Here is a 17959-nt window from a genome sequence, read left to right as displayed (position 1 = left end):
TACAACTATATTATGAAGAAATATTGCATGTTTATTTTATATTTAAAATATTTATTGTAAGACTATAACATGTTTATATTACTGATTTTGAAAGTTTGTTATTTATTAAATTACTGTTCTGTATTGTAAATTTAGCGTGTATTTTTATGATTTGTGACGTCAACGGCAAAGGCAAATGGCAGATACGTGCATGTGATCTATGGTTATGTTCAAGGTGTTGCCATTTTTTGACGATTTAGAATATTCCTAAAATATTTTTTTTTCTAATAATAATAATAATTTTTGGATCAATTATCATTGGAAATCCGCAATTGGTTTGATTTTGACTACACAGATGTACAAACTGACATAAACTATAGATATAAACTGTTGATATCCCGAAAATAAATCAATGAAATCTTTTAAAATTGTCTGTAGCGCCGTTTTCTTGAGATTCACAGAAAATGGGGCAACTGTCAGTGTGCAATCGTCAACATGAAAATAATCATTGTGTAAAACTCGTCCCGATGTAGTTTCCATGTACGAATCTGTATGAAAAGAAGCGTCGTGTAAAACGCCCCTTAAGAACGATATTTCCTCAACAAATTATATATAACACTCTTCGTACAAGAACTTCTTTCTTTTGAACACGTCATCTTATGTTATTTTTGATGGCTAGATTAATATTCCATGATAAAAATAAAGTTTTGCACGGATAAAAATGACTATAGCTTTATTAAAAATCTCTTCAAATTCTTGGTAATTGGGTTAAAAACGAGACTGCAGACCGCTTCCTGATAAACTTTTAGTAAATTCGTTATAATATCGGAACATGTGTGCATGCACCTGCGTTTGTCTTAATAATATATAATGTTAGTATTTTTATGAACACGTTTCGATCATGACAAAACATTAGTGTATGACTAAAATATTTATAAGGATACCCATCAATTCATTCTCTAAAGGCCTGCTATCCCGTTTTTAACCGGATTCGAATCATTTAACTTATTCGAATCCGAATAAGTTAAATAGATTCTAAATAAAAAAGTAATATTTTTATAGTTGTATCTTATAGTTTTTGCACTTTTCCAAAAATTCCAGTTAGAAAAGATGTAAGAATTGTATCACAGCAAAGTTTTAAATACATAGCACAGAGCTTTTTTGCAATAGAATTCTCTTTAACAGGTATCTACAAGTGAATCGTTACAGAGTTTTATGACGATTTTAATAATGTTAAATGATTTAAATTTAATGTTAAATTTAATAATTTTTATACCTATCTGCTTATATGCTTGCTATATAATAATATTTTCGTTGTGAATTTAAAATATTTCAGCCGACAACAACATCTTTAGTTTAGTGTTATCGTTCCTCTTAATATTTGTGTAAACCTTAAAGTAACCCCGTGTCATATATAACTCAGAAGCTCGCTGTAGATGCCATCCTCCTCTATCCGGTCCCTTATATAATAAACACCCTAACGATACAACGTGCCTCTGTATCTCACCCCCAAACCACAACACAAACACAAACGATATTGTTCTTCACAGCCCTTTTCGTAAGAGCTGTTTTCATTTGAAATCACCCTCTTCCCTTGCGACGCTTTTGAGATAGTTGCCAAAGTTAAGCCCGGAGGGAATGTCTGAATTCGTGTGGTGGTTATAAGTTCTGCCCTCAAATTTGAGATAAATGGGTGGTGAGGCGGGGGAAACTTTGCGCAGGACCAGGGGTGGTTCCGTGGTAATTTCTTATACAAAAGGCTCCGAGGAAAACACGTACAAAGATGATGTGTGGGTTCCGGCAAACGCTCAAACTGCTTTTCAAATTAAAACTTCGTGGCCATACAAACCCCGCGTCCAACTGGGAACCCTGAGGGAAACGGAATCTTATTTTAAGATAAGGCATGTAATCCATTTAAACCAACAAAACATTAAATTCCATAATACGAGTAGAACAGTTCGAATTAGTCCTCATGTTTGTCGATATTATATTGCAATAAGTGAATCTCTTTTTTTACAGGAAAGATAATACGCGTTTATGCCTCTCTTCGTACACAGACGGAGAAAAATTACTGATATCGAGTACTGCTAATTTATTACGAATCTCTTCAAATTATTCTTAGTCCGGTTTAAAACGGGATTGCAGGCCCTTAACGAATGAATTGATAGGTTTCATAATAAACTTTTAGTAAAATACGAACGTCTTATCACGACTTAACACATTTTCATAAAAATCCTAATATTTCCGCCTTTCGTAATTGTAAATTATCACGAGTTCCGATATGTTAGAATTTACTTAAACTTTATCAGGCCTGCAATCCCTTTTTAACCGGATTGCCAATAGTACTACTACTGTAGTGTGGCTATAAGCTATACCTCAGTAAGTCCTAAGGTACATCAGAAGTTAATTATCGTGTTTATTATTATTAGGTACTCAGTGATGATATTTTAATTGAAGTTATGATATGATCGTGGTTCCTTCTTACGAGCCGTCGAATCGGAATAATAATCAATATTATGAAGGAAGGTAATTACCGGCCTGAAGAAAGTTTGAAAAAAGAATTGAAAAAAGATTCTGATATTTCTTTAGAGAAATTGTATTATTCTTTTTTTTAAATTAGATGAAATATCTATGGTTTTTAATAGTTAATAATATAACGATTTAATTGAAAGAGTTCCTAACAAAGTATCAGTCAAAATGAATTGTTTTGTGAGAACCACGGAACACATGTTCATACAAATAATGATATTGTCGCATTTTGTCGTGTATTATCTATTAAGAAAAGAACACGTGTTCTCGATATATTCTGAATGACTAATAGAAAAAATCTGTTTATTAATTTGTTGGTAAAAGCTTTTCCCCATCCAAGAGGTAGTTGAACTGTAAACCTCCCGCTTTGAGATCTGTTGGTGTTAAACATGTTTTCGTCTAGACCGACTGCGACTTGGAGAAAAAGTTGAATTGCCGGACTTGGGGGAAAAAGCGGAAAATATGCGACAAGTCTGTAATAAGATTATACCACTTACACTGGACGCCGCGAGTCTAGAACGTGTTGAAAATTACTTACAATTTGCATAAAATAGTGAGGGCGCTAATTTAAAGGAGAAAAGTATAATTTCAAATGGAATGAAATATGTTTCGTGAAAACGCGGTGCGTGTATTTTTTTGTAATGTTTATTTGATTTTAAAAGTAAAATCGTTTTTTGACAGTAAATACTGTAATCTTTCAATGATTATTATTGTTCTTAAATGATCATGGGATTTGTAAGAGTGTTTTCTGGGTTTTTATTTTTTTACGTGAAGGTATAAAGATGAAGTGTAACAAAAGTTAGGTCAATTGTAGTCACATTTTTTAAAAGACTAGTAACCTATGTGTTTTATTCAGATTCTATAACCGCCAAAAAAAGTTTTTTTTGCTGGTTAAAACCAGAAAAACCTGAAATAACGCCATGTTAGTTAGTACAATTTACTGTATCCAGAAACAAACACCGCCTATTCAAGTATCAATCTTAAATAGATCACATTATTTGCATAACACTACACGGAGAAAATGATAATGTAAAAAAAGTGACAACTTGCGAACTTCCTGATAAAATATTAATCATTCAGAATGTATCTAGAACTAGAATTTTCTTAATAGATATAATGACGGAATGCTACAATATAATTATGACAGTATCAATATCACTATTTGTATGAAGACAGGTTCAACCGTTCTCACAAAACATTTGCTTTTAACTAATACTTTGTTAGAAACTCTTTCAATTCATTCGTTATAGGCCCGCAGTCCCATTTTTAACAAAAACGAATAATTTGACAAGATTTTTAATAAATTAGTGAGTTTTCTCCAAGTAAGGTTCAATATATATTTTTTTTATTTAAATTTTTACTCAAATTTTCCTATTTTATTAAATATGATAGCAGAGTTTGCAACCTAAGTAGATATTATGGAGATAATAACGCAGAGTCGTCAATGTTGACGGATTGTCTGAATTCTTTACAAATCAGATCCAATTTTTAAAATGACTGAATTAAAATACCTAATCTTCTGCTAAAATATTATACAATTACATAGGTATTTTATCATGACGGAACGCTACAATATAAGTATATCAGTATTTATGTGAACACGTGTTCCGCCGTCCTCACAAGACCTTTGCTTTTGACTGATACTTTGTTCTAATTTCTACAGACAATCAGTTGCCATTTTGAATATTACAGTTTAATTCAGAGCAAATTTGAGTTCAATGAAACAGAATTACGTAGAACTCACAAACAACCGAAATCAGTATTTTTGATGGTTAAAATCCTAAAATTCTTCCGATAAATATTGTTGAATTACAACAAAGTAGCAAAAAACAACGTGCAATTTTGTTGCGCGTAATTTCGCTAAGTGAGTAAGCTTCCGTCTTTTTATTGCTACAAAAGATACCCCACTCTATCCCCTTCCCACCCTCCCACACCCACTCCCTCCACACTCCCTTCAGCATCCCTTCTGGCGACACTCTGCGTCATTTGATTAAATCTACTTCAAATGCCGAGCATCCTTAGCGCTTTTGTTCGTAGTATTGTTCTCTTCACAATAGTTATCTAGAAACTTTATAGTCCGGTAGATAATGAATTCTCAGCATTGTCCTCAGGTATCAGATACGTTCAATTGTTCAATCACTCCACACGTACAATTTTATTACATTTACTTTATAGTTGTCAGGGATTTATTACTACTATATAGGAGGTACATATACTATGTAAGTAACACTTTTAAGAATAACAAATTCTTAAGTTTTAAATATTGTCACATTTGATTGAACGGTCAGCTGTTATAAATACTTGACAGCTGATTTCAATTTGAAGATCGCTCAAATGATCGATTTGATTGAGAATCTTCTGACGAAAGTTCAAAAATATTGAACATTGCTAAAAATCTGTTAACGGCAACAACCTAGGCAAAACTTTTAAATTATGAGCTCTAGCTTCGTATTTTCAGCTTGCTACGTCAATCCAATTATGAGTTGTGAAATTTCAAAATTGCAAAAAATTATCAAAAAATGAGTAGGTAGTCAACTAAAGATATTTTTCAATGGCAAATTGAGCTAAAAAAATACTTTTGGAACTAAGGTGAAGGCGGGTATCAACTTTTAATAGGTACATAATTAGGATTTGCAATTAATTTTTAATTCAAGGTTATAAGTAGCAAAGTTCTATTTAAGGTTATTGCAATATTCGTTTAATTCATTAAAAAAATCAGTGATTTCTACCAAGAAGCTGATTCGTTCTTCATCTTCCCCAAATATGAAAGTTGATCGCTTCTAAGGCCATTAGTGGACGGAAGAGCTTCCGACAGATAAAGAGGAGAGTGTGTCCCGGCGCACAATTAATCACTGCTGTCACACCCTATAATGGCTGAAGTTCTGCGCGGCCCTGCCTAGGCCCCCCCAGCTTCCCCTCCATACACCACCACGCTTAAGGAACTTTCTCTGAATAAAACCCCCTTTCTGAAGGTGTATATCCATTGAGGTTATGTCTGGTATCATTTCTTCTTTGAAAGGAAAAGAAAAGTTTATGGTTTTCTGTTTCAAAATGATTCAATTGTTCTAAGAAAAGTTTAATTATATTTTTAAAAAATCAGTTCATTTTATTAAAAATAGATCTCGAGTGCAAAAAAGCGTTACTATTTTTATCTTGTTCACAATCAAAACAAGATTTTTCTCCGAAATCATAAAATTTGTCAGTAGGTTATTAAATACATGCATACTTCATTACAAAAAAAACATGATTTCACATTTGAAAATATAATCTTGCAAGTAGACCTAGAAAACTGCCACCATCTGAAAACCGGAATCGTAACGTGATAAAATAAAATTTACATGCTGGTGAAGTGCATAATGGTAGAGACAAAACAGGACTGCCATGCTCAGTCAATATTATTGAAAGTCAAGCGAAATTAAGTGATGCATGTAGTTTTGGTTTCATAAATAAATTAAAAAGACCACTGAATTAAAATCATACATGGTTCAGGGAGAATTTTTAAGCTTTTAAATTGCATTTTCAAAATCGCAGTCACTTTTGAAAATATTAAAGTTTATTTTCATCATTGACTTAACAGGCATGTGAATTCAAATAATTACGTCACTATTATGTAACAATTTATGTCACTAATCTATTTGAACAAATCTCTTGATTAAAATGGATTTACGATGGGCAAAACTTTTATTTTTATCAAATGCATGTTACATTTTATTTGAATTCTTTCATCAACCATACTAGACTCATGCCCGATCATGATGCCAATTCCTCCGTGGCATCGAAATGCTATTTAAGAAAATTCAAACTATGTATGAAAATTCAAACTAGTTATGAAAATTCATGCTATTTAAGAAAGTTCAAACAATTTAAAAAAATTAAAACTATTTAAGAAAATTCAAACTACTTAAGAAAATTCGTTAAATTCGGAAAATTTGCAAGCACTCTCCTTTACTTCATTGTGATAAATTCATTATGTTGGGGTGCGACTGACCGACGAGGAATGCGGTATGTATTTTCTTTGATGGGTCAAAGTGTCAACACTATAAAAGGGAATTAAAATTCAATTTTGAATTTGAATCAAAAGAAGAACGTTTCCAACATAAACTTAAATGTGGGAAAATTTGTTTTCTTGAATATTGTTTGCAAAAAAGAGGTGTGTAGATATGTATTCCTAAATTATTATATAGACCGTTGAAAAATCACGGGATATTATAATTATGGGATTAGTGAAGCAGAAATTTATTTTAAAAAAATGCCTCACGATCATTGACTTAAAAAATAAAAAATGTACCTTTCAAATGTTGGTAAAGTTGTAAATCCCGACGTGCGCAAGTAAATTTTAATTGATGAATTTGTTTTATTTAATTATTTATTTACTTAAAATAATATATAGTATACAACGACAGTTCTCTTATATAGCGCCTAAAATGTTCAACTTACTGAGTATTGATATTATTACATCGAAAACTGATGATCTTTATACCATTAGTGTACAGAACTGGTTATTTGCTCAGGGAAGGAAATATTATAAAGAATGCCTTACATCTTAAAACGGTTCTTATTTTTTCATATTTCTCTAGTAAAAATTTTATCTCTAAATTAACTTAAAACAAAAACTTTATATTACGCTGATGCGATTATTCTTATTTTTATTTCTATTATTCTTAACATTATCTATTATTTTTATTTGTATCCTACCTAGGGAATGCAATCCCGCAAGAAAATGTCAATCCAGGTATTTGCGGGACTGAACAATCTTCTTCCCGCTGGATCCAGGTATTTGTGGGATCCAGCAGAGTGGACTTAGATATCTAATCAATCGTATAATAAAGACCTAATACCTCGATCTACCATGTTTTAAGACTTTTAAATTTATACCTATTATAATACAAGTTCTTTGGGACAATTTAAATGATTTATTAATAGGTATACCTTTAGTTAGACATAGGTAAAGTTTAAGTCATAAATTGGCAAAGAATAAGATAAGACATAAATTTACATAACATACCCGCCTCGGAACAGACTTTGTCTAGTGAGGTGGGTAAAAGAAATCTATGTACACAAATGAAAATAAAATAAACGCCCGGATTGCCGGCACTGAAACTGAAACTGAACTGAAACTTAAATTTAAATAATAATGTTCACACGATAAACAATATTCTTGTACAATGAGCATTATAAGTTTAAATAGACATTATTTAGGATATAGCTTCGTAAAAAAGTTAAAGTATTAATTGTGTCATCTGATGAACGGCTTCTGATATTGGACACAAGGTAGCCAGCGGCTGAAAAAGCTCCTTCAGCTTACACGCTGGTTGGCACAATAGTCATTAGCGCATTGTAAGTGAATTGAAGGTATGTGCCTTTTAATCCACCGGACTCGAAGTAATTCAGAGTAAGTGAGGGTAAATCTGTAGTTGCTCTCTTTCAGCTTTAAAAGATCTTGAATAACCATCATTTTTAGTGTCTTGCCGTAATTCATAACCATTAATTTGATAAAATTAGACGATGTTGGTAAGTTAAAACTCCCGGCTTTAAAAAGATCTCGCAAATCCGACGAGGTACAGAAAACTCGGAATGGTAAACCATCTTTAGACACCATTTGTGATACCCTCTTTTCGACGGTATTGTTTTCGCTTGAAAAATGGTCAGTGATTTTATTTGTTGATGGTTGAGGTTCACAATGAGCCGATGTGGAAGAACTGGACGTCGATGCAGTTGTAGAAGCTTCTCTGTAATCCCGCCAGTCCAGCGGGATCCCGTAAAATTTTCGACCGAGATTAGTCCCGCAAAATGTCTGCGGGATCTCGGTATTTCGGGATCCCGGTATACCGGGATTGTATTCCCTAATCCTACCTCATTTTTATTTGTATCTTTATTTTTACAAGATTTAATCTACCTAATATTATATATTCAGAATTGGTTATTTATGAAGGGAAGGAACTATTTTTAAGAATGCCTGACATTATTAAATTAAGTTAATTTGCTTTATTATTCTTTTCTTTTCATTTAAATTCTGTTTAAAATTTCATTTAAAAATAATTAATTAATTTATCTTTATTTTCATCTCTTTCTTATTTTCAGTTAAAGTATTACATATTTCACATATACGTTACATTTCACAAAATAATATATTAACAAATGAATCATGTATTGCATTTATATAATTATACACAAATTTCGACTACCGTAATACGGACATGTGTATAGTGTGGTAGTCGAAAAGTATGTAAAAAACTGTATTCAAATATATTGTTAAGAATGAAGAAAAAAAAAAAAAAAACTTGTGGCACTTTCCAGAGTGTCAGATACTCCAGAGTGGATCAGTATCGCCCTGGTGTAAGACCACCATTCAGAATTAAAACTTTGTATGAAATGGCTTTAGTCGTGTTTGGTGACCAGATCTGAATGCTCAGGTACTCCCCACCTTTCGCTCCCACATCTCCTTCCCCTTCCCACTACCTCCGTCCTAACAACATACCCTAATTGGGGATACCAAAGTCTCACTGGTTCCAGACTGTTGGGAGCAGTTGGGTCTCTTGTGCAGTGCTCACAAAACCAAGCATCGATGAATTAACTTATGAAAAGGATAGACGTTTGAAGAATATGTATGTGAATTATGTCCACTGGACTTAGTTCAGTGAAACCACGCGCGTGGTCTCAGTAGTGTATCTTCATATGAATCTTTTAAGTATTTGAACAAAAGAAATACACATTTTGAATAGAGAAATATTAATTCATAAAATAAGTTTTATACCTACTTTTCGCTTATCTGATTAGTAGTAAGTTGAATAATGTTTAGCATTTCGCAGTAATTTGTCACATTACCTACCAACTTACCCATGTACCGACAATCGAAATTAATTTGTTTAATCTAATGTACCAAGTGTGCTATACTAATGAGTGACAAATTGATTAAATACATGTCTTAAAAAATTATCTTCCTTGAATTAACATGATCAATACCTTACACACCAATCAAACATACCTTTAAATAACAACGTAAATTCATGCACTAAACCCATTCTAAATTCAAACAAGTTCTAACTACCAAAATTTTCACAAGTTGGAAGCATTCTCTCAAAATGAAAGGTACGCATTATCCATCTGAGGTTCTGATGCTTGATAATATATTCAAATGCCTCAACCCACGGAAACTTTGAATGTGCCTTAGCAGTGCCTCCTTCATATTGATCCTCCCGTCTCGAGAAACCTCCCCCACCCCTCCTTTCCCCCAAAGCACCCCCTGGCAAGACCAACCCCCCTAACTACCCTCGCCTGAGCTACGCCCCTGCTGGCCTTTTCTTAACTGCCGAGGTGTTGGTTGACCCCCCCTCCCTTCCCCCTGCAGAGGCAGTAAGGCCTACACAGTTAAAATCCTTTCGTTCAAGTTCAGGGGCGTATTCGTACAATTGCAAGGATGTTGAATTTAATAAATTGAAACTAGGTTCTTTCAGAAAAATTGTTCAAAATGTCAATACCTACATAGGCACCTGAGAAAACTAACTGAAATTAAATCTTGCTGATTTATTGAAAATCTGGTCAAATATACTGCATTCCTATTAAAAACGGGACTGCAGGCCTTTAACGAATGAAATAGCAGATTTCCCAACAAATATCCGTTATGAGGACGGCGGAAAATATGTTCATTAAAAAATCCCAATACTGTCGCATTTCAATGTCACTATATTTATCAGGAAACGGATTGCTGACATGTTTTTAAGACGATTTCAATAAATCAGCCATACTCATTTTTCTCCGTGTACCCACTTGTTTTAAAATGGAACTCATATTCGATAAAAACAAAACAGTTCAAGTGATATCAGATCGGTGAAATTTAAAAAAATAACTCATGCACTTTGGCTTAAATGAGACTTTTGTATTGTGCTAATCTATTTGTATAGATATACAACGTTAAGATGTTGTACAGATTATAAAGGAAAATGAACTTTTTCACATCATAAAAACTGTTGTGTTTGGTGATTGTTTTCTAGCTTAATTAAATAAAGTCATGTAAGTGAGCGAGCGAGGGCCTACTACGGACTCCTTTAGTTGTTTTAGGTAATTTTTCAAATTAATCTGAAATACTTGAATATTTTCAAAAAAAAATTATTTAAAGTAAGATCATTAAACAAGTTATTTTCAGATGGTACGTATTTTGAACGTGCTAGGTATTAAGTTTTTAATATTACTCTGATATCCTTGCATATTAAATTGTAAGTAATTTAAATTTGTAGTATTGAATTTATACTTTGAATATTCTAAAAAAATGGTAGAAAATGTTGATGTTAATTAATTTTAATGTTATATAATTTATTCAAAATAACGTGTGTTAAAGTTTTAATATTATTGTACACATTAAGTAATAAATTTTAAAACCAGTAAGAAAGCGAAGAGTTTTGTGCTTTGAATAATGCAAAAGTTGTGTTTTTCATTATTTGTACCGACAGGTTTTTTTTACTTTATCCTCTAATAACCATACGAATTTAAAGCTGTTCAAAAGCTCCACCCCTTGCGCTTTAATCTAGCTCTAGTTTCCCACCCTTCACAATCCCTCCCCCTCACGCCCTCCCACCACTTCCACGCCCCAGCAGAGCAAGAACAGCAAAGCTCTCGATAATTCAACTCGAAGATATCTCCCAAATTCCACCGCCTCTGCTAGAACGTAGGACTAGGTACTCTACTACCAGTGGCTTGAATTGGATGTTGGAGCAATCTATTGCAGGTGTTTCGAACATTGATTAGTTCTCATCTCTTGGACATCTCGAGATGGAAATGACATTTGCACGAAACTTTTGATAATCGTTAGTTCAAATTAATCTTATTTCTCATTAAAAGAGTAAAAAACAAGTGATTTTTTATTCTCGATTCTTTCATTATTTGCCTTGCTAAAAAAAAAATTCAAATTCTGGGTCTCCCAAGTGATTTTTTAGTGAAAGTGAAATTGATTACATAAATAGCACTTATCCGTGAAAGATCACGGTATAAGTGTAAGTTTTGTGACACTATAAGTATTTATTGAAAAAAATGATTGCCTATCAAAAACAAACATTGTCGATTTTAGAGACGATCATAAATTATCCTTTTGAATGAACACAGTTAGTAAACTGGACATCTGCCAAAAATCTTATCAAAAAAATACACTTTGCAAATAAAAAATTAAAGTTTAATTAAATAGTTTTGGCTCCTACTTTGGCGCCTGCTAGTTTGTGACGTTCCCACAATCAGTTCCATTTTTTTAAATCAAAGCAAACCCCAGTTCTAGAGGTCATTTAAATTTTTTATCAAGTGATCAACTCATTTTTCTTAACCAATGTCATTAATTTTTGCAATTAAATTTTTGCAGATCTAAAACTAAATAGTTTTTGAATTTACCAGAGATAGTAATTATTGTTTGTACACTTGTCGTATTACAACTTGCATTTTCGAAACATCTTTTCTCATACAACAATTTAATAAATTAAATTAATACTACGGGGTCACATTTAATTTGTTGACCAAAAAAAAGAACTGTTACACTGCTTCTTTTTTCGTGAAGAGAACAGTTTCGTGACCTAAAAAATTCAGACAGAAAACTGTACAAATTTGATTACGCAGCAACACTACATATTTTACTACTTTAGTTATCAAACAGATTTCTGCTGTATACTTATAGATAATTATCCACTATTCTTTATTCATACTTGCCTACCTCGTATTATAATAGCTATCACCAGATGTGGTCAAGTCTTCTTGAAGAACTCGTAAAGTTTGACGACTCATAATATAATAAAGTAACAATAAATAATCCCGCAGCTTAATAATTTAATACGCCGGGTGGTGTCGGTGGTTTAATAACCCAGATATTTGGTATTCTGGATGGTGACCAATCCAATAATTAATATGCAATCCAGAATATACGAGCTACCACAACTTGTAGAAGCGGTGGAGCACGGGCGCAAGATAGCGGAGCGAGGTTTTGCAGACTCAGCCTTTATTGTTTGCATAGAGCTAGCCTTCTCAACCTTCATCAATTATTTCGGGGATTTAGTATTGTAAGACATTTTAAACTTTGATTATATTTGACAAATCCGTAATGCCTAACTAATTGACTGAGCGTAGCAAAGTCCTGCAGTAACTCGACCATTTCGCATTTCATATATCTATGTTCCTGTTCCGGTTCAAGATGGTGGCCGTTTTAAACTGTCGTGCGCCGCAGTAGCCAATAAGCACGATCAAAAAAAAATCTTGATAAAGATTCTTTTAGATATGCAAATTGCAAGTGCCTACTTACAAAAAACCCCCAGGAATATGTTTTCCATGAATAAATCAATTTGATTAAACTTTCTATTTTATTACTTCCGGGAGAAAAGAACCCATCTACAGTTTTAACAAACTTAATCTGAAATAAAAGTTCTCAAATATATAGCTGCACATGGAGAAAAATTAATATTGCTAATTTATTGAAAATCTCTTAAAATTTTCGGTAATCCGGTTAAAAACAGGATTGCTGGCCTTTAACGAATGAATCCCCTTCAGTAATCATTCAAAAATTAAAAATGGAAAAAAAAACATCTTTTTTTATCAATGAATTTTATTTACTCAAAATATATATCCTCATATAAAAGCCATTTCGGGCCCAAAATGGGACTGAATATTGATGTTGTGGAAAAAATAATAAAAAATGTTCTTTAGTATGAATTCCGAATTCTGGCACATAATAGCCACCCGAGTATACTCGGGCGTGGTCCTTAAGAGGTTAACAGGTTTCCTGATAAACTTTTTGTAAATTTCTATTGTGTTACAATACATTTGAAATTTACTAAAAATTTATCAGGAAACCTGTTTATTGATTATTTAAAGCAGGCAATCCCGTTTTTAACCAGATTACCAATAACTTGAAGAGATTCTTAATAAATTATAAATAATCATTTTTATCCGTGCATACTTCGCTAGGAATCAAATTGAGACAAACCGCAAAACAACTGCATTTAACGATTTTTTTCTCTATTTGTGAACAAGCTATAACATATAAAATTATATCCAAGCTTTAATGTTATCTAAATAATTCACGCTAAGACGGCAATTGCAATTGCAATCGATAAATGTACCTAATAATTAATAAGAGTGTTGGCCCTATGCGGACCGAAATGTGCACCAACAAATAATGAACCGTCAGAATTCCAATTAGTTCACACAATTCGGTACCCAGTGAGATACACACTACTCGAGTACACAGGACACGGCAAGCACATTCCTCATGTCCACACAGATTGGTGGTTTCTAAAGCCATTTGGCTGTCTTCAGACATGAACAATATCTATGTACGAACCAGCAAGAAATTACCAGATACGGAATGCTGTCACTATAAAATTATTTTTTGCTCGTCTTTGTAGATTAATTGAACTTTGAAATCTGTATTAAACTGTCAAAAAAATAAGAAATTATTTTCAGTGGAGTTTTTACACAAATTATGAATTTCGTAAAAAAAAATTTTTTTTTGATCTAGTTCTAAAAATAAGTAATTTTCATTCATAATTATTGATTAAAAAACGATCTAGAACCGCACATTCCAAATCTTTACCAACTGACTACAACGTCATTATGATTTCGTCACAGAATTTGAAAAATAATTCATCGAATTTCAAAGTTTATTTTCTTTTAAGGTTCTATTCAAGTTGTTATCGTTATTGGCCAGTTTTTTCATGTACTAAAAAAAACAAATACAATAGTTCTGTGAAAGTTCTATTAAAGTTTCGTTATATTGCTCATGGAATGGTTGTTTCACAGTACATACTTGGATATTAACAGAACTTGAATACGACTTTCAGCGAACTTTAATATTAACTTTGAAATTTGATGAAATGTTCTAATTCTGTGAGACAAACCATCCAGAAAACTTCAACCACGCCGTATTCACGAACCAAAATAAACATGTCGTTTTGATAATTGCAAAAAGTTCAAATACTCTAAAATACTATTTAATCGAAACCGGGTAGTACTGTATCAACTTTTGATAATAGATAAGACGATATTTTCGTTATGGTATTTTTTTTTTTAAATATTTATTTTTTTATTTATAAATATAAATAATGCATGGTGGATAAAATACAGTGTTATTTTTAAAAAGGGGATTCCAGCAAAGCTGTCACATGGCTAATTGTCTGCCGGTTCTACCTTAACATTTTGTATTAATTAATGGGAAGAATAAGAAAATAATAAACACATAAATTTTTGCGGTAAAAGATACTCTCACTATCACCCCGGTGTAAGACGAACATTCATAATTTAAACATTGCTTTAAATGGTTTGACCGTGTTTGGTGACCAGATCTGAATAGCCAGTAATCCCCACCTTCCTCTTCCCCATCTCCTTAAAATTCCCACAACATACCCCAATGAGGAATTTGACTAAAAACTATTTTGACTTTTAAAAAATATATTCATGTAGATCAAAAATTACCGATTCTGAATATACTTATATATTTCTATATTCTTACTCTCAGAATTAATAAATCGTTCTTTGAAAATGATTTAAAAAGCTTTACTGTGTATACGCTCCATGATCAGTCGAACGAAATCATATGTCAAATGTACTCCGAGTTAAATTTGTACAACATAATCATTAAACATCTCTTTCCGTTACATACGTATATTGATAAAAAAAAGACAGAGGTCGTTATGCACTGTATTGTTTGGTTAGGTATATTTATCTGAGTTTTTGAGATGATTTATGGTTGCCTTTATAGTTTTATCGATTGTTTTAACTTACATCGTAGTATCTCCTGACATTTTAGAAGGTTTTATTAAACTCAAAGCGGTAAAATTGAAGCTATTCTTTAATATAATACAACTAGTGCGACTGTAACTAAAATCACCTACATGCCAATTTAACGTTTCTGTGAAAATTAGTAAGTAGGAACTCATTTCAAATTTACGTAAAAGCAATGACAATACAAGCTGGCAAGAACCCGCCGTACTGCCGCGACGTGAGCTAAGTATGTACATCGACGATGCCGTGTAGACTTCAGTTACGGGCTTGGTCTAGCGATGTTTTGGCGAGAGTAACAAATTCTAAAGTTCACAATTAATTTCAGTATGAAATTTTAATACTATAAAAATACCCTCAATTTAGTTAGACGGTAAACATTGATTAAAAAATGTACTGTAATTCCTTACTAAAGAATTTTAAAAAATGCACTAACCACAGGAATGTCAGCGCACAGATGACGTCACTCACCCTCCCGCTTCTTACCGCTCATGTTTTGGCGGGCTTTAAAATATTCAAACTTGGAGAATTAATTTAACCATGAAAACGAACTTTAAAAAAATACGAGTATTTAAATTTAAATGTGGATGTTGATAATTTTTTTTTTATTATCTCAATTTCCTTATTGGGGATGCCATAGTCCCAGACGATTGGGAGCAATTCGGCCTATTGTGTGGTTTCGCATAAAAATATAAAAAAAGAACAATCATAGTAAAAACATGAACAACACTGTAGTGTGTTATTCGCAAGTGCATAAATGATTCCCATAATGAACAATATACGAAACACTGATTTTAGATATGAAAAATACTATAAAACAAAGAAAAGAGCATGTGCAGAACGGTAAAGCATTGATATAAACGAAAGCGGAATATAAATAATAAAAAATCTAACCAAACAAATAAACAGAACAATCACTGCAAAAATATGAACAACTGTAGTCTGTTATTCGCAAGTGTGCAAATGTCCCCCACTTTCCAGGCGACAGAGTGGGCAGCTCAGTCAGGGGTGTAATTCAACTATGATCATGTAAGGAAATTGATTTTGCGGTTCCTCGAACAGGGGCGGAGTCTGCTTCTTTGAAGGCAGCAGCACGAGGGTGGAGCGGCGTGCCCATTTCCAGGGGTGTAGCCTGTATGCAGGTGCTCTGCATAATCCTATTATTGCGATGATTAGAATTCTATTAATTATGCATGAAAAAGGCAAGTTACATTGGCTGAAAAATTAAGAATAAAGTCGAAAGTCAAATTCCTATTGCGGTTTTTTACTGCCGTCAAAATACACGGAGAATATATACTAATTTAAAATATTGCTAATTTATTAAAAATCTGGTCAAATTATCCGTATTGCTGTTAAAACGGGATTGCAGGCCTTTAACGAGTGAATTGTCAGGTTTCCTAATAAACTGTCGGTAAAAATAACGTTTTTAACAACATTTTAATAAATCCTTACTCTTTTTTTCCGAGTATAAACTGAGTAAATTTCCTGATGTAGTGTTTTTATCCATTTCAGATAGTGTGTATATTTGAATACACATGGATTCAAGATTTTTTTGTCACTATTGGCGGTTTTCGTTTTTCAATAACTGGTGTAACTGGCTTTGGCTGGCTATTTTTTATTCTGAAATATGAATGTTGCATTCAATCTTTAATTTATTTTAATTCCGATGTTTTTGTGATGAAAGTTTTGTTGGGTCTTTTAATTTATTTATATTTAACAATTTCTTATTTCTTACTTTCACCGTGTAAGATTTTTCATTTTATGTTAATTATTAAAATTTTTGTTACTTTCTTTTGAAAGAACATTAGGTCTTAGAGGGCGTATTTCACATAAAATGACAAATCTTACATTATGTAATAAAAACATAAGATATTTTTAAATTTAAAAAATACGTAAAAATTAAATAATTAAATAAACAAAAACAAAACAAAAAACACTAAAATAACATCCAATATTTACCAAACATGAAATGTGTTCTACAACTTTACTGCCAATTTTAATTCAGTTGTGTAAGGGTAAAATGAAATATATTCGATGTTTAACACACTGAAAAACTACCATTGTTCACAGTTATTATGAGCTACATTATAATTTTGCATAATTGATTCTTGTTATTAATGTTATTTTTTAATCAAATAGTAAGTTTGTAACGCCTGGTCAAAAGGGGTAGGTATAAATGTCTAAGGAATCTAAGCTTAAAAATAAAATGTAACAGTCTGAAAATGCCAATTGCAGGATGAAACAGGTTCTTTAAAAAATAATGGTGGATTATTGTAATTATAAAATGTTTTACTATAATATATATTAGTTACTAAATATAGAAATAAATGGAATAATGATTTCACGAAAATTTTTAATATCGTTAAAAATATGACCTTTCATCTTATTTATTAAATTACACTACGGTAGGTACTACGTGTCCATGTGAGAAATTAGTTAATATATGTATCTACTTATTTGCATTCAATAAAAATAAGTCAAACACAGAATCACGAAAAGACAGAAAATTTATAATTTTCCTGACTTATTTAGTTAGTAAATATTTATGTCTAATATTAGAAGACAACAAAAGATCCAAAAAGATTTATTCATTATTTGTAAATCTCTGCCACGTGCCACGGCATTTCCAATAATATGTACCTACAGAGGAAATTCTTCACACCAGGAGGCCTACAATAGAAAGGTTTCCAATCTGTAAAGAAACGTA

This window comes from Hesperophylax consimilis, chromosome 16 (genome assembly GCF_061612785.1).
Source record: "Hesperophylax consimilis isolate HC1 chromosome 16, BYU_Hcon_1.0, whole genome shotgun sequence".
In the NCBI taxonomy this organism is placed as follows: Eukaryota; Metazoa; Arthropoda; class Insecta; order Trichoptera; family Limnephilidae; genus Hesperophylax; species Hesperophylax consimilis.
The sequence above is the reverse complement of the archived record's forward strand: the minus strand, read 5'-3'. Positions refer to the sequence as shown.